General features: G+C 33.3%; 1 protein-coding gene across 1 annotated transcript in view; it reads right to left on the reverse strand.

Annotated features, from left to right (window-relative positions):
* The window catches only part of NCAPD3 (non-SMC condensin II complex subunit D3), a 121004-nt gene extending 115465 nt beyond the window's left edge, over positions 1–5539 (reverse strand). The window contains exon 1 of the mRNA XM_038753646.1: positions 5474–5539. The gene's annotated coding sequence lies outside the window, so the exon portion shown is untranslated. The remainder of the gene's footprint in view (positions 1–5473) is intronic.
* Positions 5540–6006: the final 467 nt, after the last annotated feature.

The raw sequence follows: 6006 nt of genomic DNA on the forward strand, positions 1-6006 counted from the left end.
ACCGCTCAATGAATACGACTGATTGATTGATTGTAACCTTCCCAGCGCTTAGAACATTCATTCATTCATTCGATTCAATTCAATGTGCAACAGTGCTTTACACATAGTAAGCACTTAATAAATGCCATTATTATCATCATTAGGGGCTGTCTCTATATGTTGGACTTCCCTGGAGCTTAGTCCAGTGCTCTGCACACAGTAAGCGATCAATAAATACAATTGATTGATTGATTGTAACCTCCCCAGCGCTTAGAACATTCATTCATTCATTCAATGTGCAACAGTGCTTTGCATCATAATCATCATCAATCGTATATATTGAGCGCTTACTATGTGCAGAGCACTGTACTAAGCGCTTGGGAAGTACAAATGGGCACATAGTAAGCGCTTAATAAATGCCATTATTATCATCATTAGGGGCTGTCTCTATATGCTGGACTTCCCAAGCGCTTAGTCCAGTGCTCTGCACACAGTAAGCGCTCAATAAATACGACTGATTGATTGTAACCTCCCCAGCGCTTAGAACATTTTAGACTGTGAGCCCACTGCTGGGTAGGGACCGTCTCTAGACGTTGCCAACTTGTACTTCCCAAGCGCTTGGTACAGTGCACACAGTAAGCGCTCAATAAATACGATTGATATTGATTGAACATTCATTCATTCAATTCAATGCGCAACACTGCTTTGCACATAGTAAGCGCTTAATAAATGCCATTATTATCATCATTAGGGGCCATCTCTATATGCCGGACTTGCCAAGCGCTTAGTCCAGTGCTCTGCACACAGTAAGCGCTCAGTACGTACGAGTGACTGAATGAATGAATCTTCATTACGATGAACAGCCAAGCCAGGGCATCATCATCATCAATCGTATTTATTGAGCGCTTACTGTGTGCAGAGCACTGGACTAAGCGCTTGGGAAGTCCAAGTTGGCAACACATAGAGACGGTCCCTACCCAACAGCGGGCTCACAGTCAATCAATCAATCAATCAATCGTATTTATTGAGCGCTTACTGTGTGCAGAGCACTGTACTAAGCGCTTGGGAAGTACAAATTGGCAACATCTAGAGACAGTCCCTACCCAACAGTGGGCTCACAGTCTAAAAGGGGGAGACGGACAACAAAACCAAACCTACTAACAACATAAAATAAATAGAATAGATATGTACAAGTAAAATAGAGTAATAAATATGTACAAACCCGCGGGGCGGGGGTCCTGGGAGCGCTTAGTACAGTGGTCTGCACACAGTAAGCGCTCAATAAATACAATTGATTGATTGACTGATTACCGCCCACTCACCCACCGGGCCGGAGGCCGAGCCGGACGCCTGCCGTCACTCCATCAGTCGATCCTCTTTATGGAGCGCTTGCTCGAATCAATCAATCAGTCAATCGATCGTATTGGTTGAGCGCTGACTGTATTTCTTTAATCCCGTGCACCGTCCCTGGCCCACATGGGGCTCGCAGTCGCCATCCCCTATATGCCTGTATATATGTTTGTACATATTTATTACTCTATTTATTTATTTATTTTGCTTGTACATATCTATTCTGTTTATTTAGAATATTTCTATTCTATTTAGAACAGTGCTTTGCACATAGTAAGCGCTTAATAAATGCCACCATTATCATTATCATTATATATATACATATGTATGTATATGTATATGTTTGTACATATTTATTACTCTATTTATTTATTTATTTATGTTGCTTGTACATATCTATTCTGTTTATTTAGAATATTTCTATTCTATTTAGAACAGTGCTTTGCACCTAGTAAGCGCTTAATAAATGCCACCATTATCATTATCATTATATATACATATGTATGTATATGTATATATGTATATATCCCTGTATATATGTTTGTACATATTTATTACTTTATTTATTTTACTTGTACATATCTATTCTGTTTATTTAGAATATTTCTATTCTATTTAGAACAGTGCTTTGCACATAGTAAGCACTTAATAAATGCCATCACTATCGTTATCATTATATATATACATATGTATGTATATGTATATATGTATATATCCCTGTATATATGTTTGAACATATTTATTACTCTATTTATTTATTTATTTGTGTTACTTGTACATATCTATTCTGTTTATTTAGAATATTTCTATTCTATTTAGAACAGTGCTTTGCACATAGTAAGCGCTTAATAAATGCCACCATTATCGTTATCATTATATATATACATATGCATGTATACGTATATATGTATATATCCCTGTATATATGTTTGTACATATTTATTACTCTATTTATTTATTTATTTTACTTGTACATATCTATTCTGTTTATTTAGAATATTTCTATTCTATTTAGAACAGTGCTTTGCACATAGTAAGCGCTTAATAAATGCCATCATTATCGTTATCATTATATATATACATATGTGTGTATACGTATATATGTATATATCCCTGTATATATGTTTGTACATATTTATTACTCTATTTATTTATTTATTTTGCTTATACGTCTCTATTCTGTTTATTTAGAATATTTCTATTCTATTTAGAACAGTGCTTTGCACATAGTAAGCGCTTAATAAATGCCATCATTATCATTATCATTATATATACTTATGTATGTATATGTATATATGTATATATCCCTGTATATATGTCTGTACATATTTATTACTCTATTTATTTTGCTTGTACATATCTATTCTGTTTATTTAGAATATTTCTATTCTATTTAGAACAGTGCTTTGCACATAGTAAGCGCTTAATAAATGCCACCATTATCATTATCATTATATATATATATACATATGTATGTATATGTATATATGTACATATCCCTGTATATATGTTTGTACATATTTATTACTCTATTTATTTATTTATTTATTTTGCTTGTGCGTATCTATTCTGTTTATTTAGAATATTTCTATTCTATTTAGAACAGTGCTTTGCACATAGTAAGCGCTTAATAAATGCCACCATTATCATTATTATATATATACATATATATGTATATATATCCCTGTATATATGTTTGTACATATTTATTACTCTATTTATTTATTTATTTCGCTTGTACATATCTATTCTGTTTATTTAGAATATTTCTATTCTATTTAGAACAGTGCTTTGCACATAGTAAGTGCTTAATAAATGCCACCATTGTCATTATCATTATATATATACATATGCATGTATATGTATATACGTATATATCCCTGCATGTTTGTACATATTTATTACTCTATTTATTTATGTTGCTTGTACATATCTATTCTGTTTATTTAGAATATTTCTATTCTATTTAGAACAGTGCTTTGCACCTAGTAAGCGCTTAATAAATGCCACCATTATCATTATCATTATATATATACATATGTATGTATATGTATATATGTATATATCCCTGTATATATGCTTGTACATATTTATTACTCTATTTATTTATTTATTTTGCTTGTGCATATCTATTCTGTTTATTTAGAATATTTCTATTCTATTTAGAACAGTGCTTTGCACCTAGTAAGCGCTTAATAAATGCCATCATTATCATTATCATTATCTATATATACATATGTATGTATATGTATATATGTATATATCCCTGTATATATGTTTGTGCATATTTATTACTCTATTTATTTATTTATTTTACTTGTACGTATCTATTCTGTTTATTTAGAATATTTCTATTCTATTTAGAACAGTGCTTGGCACCTAGTAAGCGCTTAATAAATGCCACCATTATCATTATCATTATATATATACATACGTATGTATATGTATATATCCCTGTATATATGTTTGTACATATTTATTACTTTATTTATTTATTTTACTTGTACATATCTATTCTGTTTATTTAGAATATTTCTATTCTATTTAGAACAGTGCTTTGCACCTAGTAAGTGCTTAATAAATGCCACCATTATCATTATATACATACATATGTATGTATATGTATATATGTATATATCCCTGTATATGTTTGTACATATTTATTACTCTATTTATTTATTTATTTTACTTGTACATATCTACTCTGTTTATTTAGAATATTTCTATTCTATTTAGAACAGTGCTTTGCACCTAGTAAGCACTTAATAAATGCCACCATTATCATTATCATTATATATATACATATGTATGTATATGTATATATGTATATATCCCTGTATATATGTTTGTACATATTTATTACTCTATTTATTTATTTATTTTACTTGTACATATCTATTCTGTTTATTTAGAATATTTCTATTCTATTTAGAACAGTGCTTGGCACCTAGTAAGCGCTTAATAAATGCCACCATTATCATTATCATTATATATATACATATGTATGTATATGTATATATCCCTGTTATATGTTTGTACATATTTATTACTCTGTTTATTTATTTATTTATTTTACTTGTACATATCTATTCTGTTTATTTAGAATATTTCTATTCTATTTAGAACAGTGCTTGGCACCTAGTAAGCACTTAATAAATGCCACCATTATCATTATATATATACATATGTATGTATATGTATATATGTATATATCCCTGTATATATGTTTGTACATATTTATTACTCTATTTATTTATTTTACTTGTACATATCTATTCTATTTATTTAGAATATTTCTATTCTATTTAGAACAGTGCTTTGCGCATAGTAAGCGCTTAATAAATGCCACCATTATCATTATCATTATCTATATACATATGTATGTATATGTATATATGTTTGTACATATTTATTACTCTATTTATTTATTTTACTTGTACATATCTATTCTATTTATTTAGAATATTTCTATTCTATTTAGAACAGTGCTTTGCACATAGTAAGCGCTTAATAAATGCCACCATTATCATTATCATTATATATATATACGTATATATGTATATGTATATATGTTTGTACATATTTATTACTCTATTTATTTATTTATTTTACTTGTGCATATCTATTCTATTTATTTAGAATATTTCTATTCTATTTAGAACAGTGCTTTGCACATAGTAAGCGCTTAATAAATGCCATCATTATCATTATATATATATATATGTATGTATATGTACATATGTATATATCCCTGTATATATGCTTGTACATACTTATTACTCTATTTATTTATGTATGTTACTTGTACCTATCTATTCTATTTATTTCATTTTGTATGTTTGGTTTTGTTTCCTGTCTCCCCCTTTTAGACTGTGAGCCCACTGTGGGGTAGGGACCGTCTCTATACGTTGCCAACTTGGACTTCCCAAGCGCTTAGTCCAGTGCTCTGCACACAGTAAGCGCTCAGTAAATACGATTGATGATGATGACATATACACATTCAGCGCTCAGAACAGTGCTTTGCGCATAGTAAGCGCTTAATAAATGCTATTTTATTATTATTATTATTATTGTTATTTTGCACCTAGTGAGCACTGAAGTGTTTGGGTTGGTGTCCCCCTCCCTCCTCCCCCCGCCTCCTCACCGGGGCCGGGGGGCGACAGGCACCAGGGCTCCAGGCCGCGCTCCAGCCTCCTCGACGCCGCCGCCGCCGCCATGACGGCTTCCTCACAGGACAACGGCAACCGCGACGCCATTCAAAACTCCCTCTGCGCGCGCTCCGGCCTTACGGCTCGGCCAATCCGCGCGCTTGCGGGGCGCCTGCGCGGGCGGGACGGCCGGGGAACGCATGCGCACTTACCCAAGGGAGGCAGCCCTCAAAGGTCACGCGCGGGCGGGGACGACAGGGGGCGGCGCATGCGCACTTACCAAGGGAGGCAGCCCTCAAAGGTCACGCGCGGGCGGGAACGACAGGGGGTGGCGCATGCGCAGTGACCAAAGGAGGCAGCCCTCAAAGGTCACGAGGGATAATAATGATGGCATTTGTTAATCAATCAATCAATCAATCAATCGTATTTATTGAGCGCTTACTGTGCGCAGAGCACTGTACTAAGCGCTTGGGAAGTACAAGTTGGCAACACGTAGAGACGGTCCCTACCCAACAGTGGGCTCACAGTC

This window comes from Tachyglossus aculeatus, chromosome 11 (assembly GCF_015852505.1).
Source record: "Tachyglossus aculeatus isolate mTacAcu1 chromosome 11, mTacAcu1.pri, whole genome shotgun sequence".
NCBI classification, from domain to species: domain Eukaryota; kingdom Metazoa; phylum Chordata; class Mammalia; order Monotremata; family Tachyglossidae; genus Tachyglossus; species Tachyglossus aculeatus.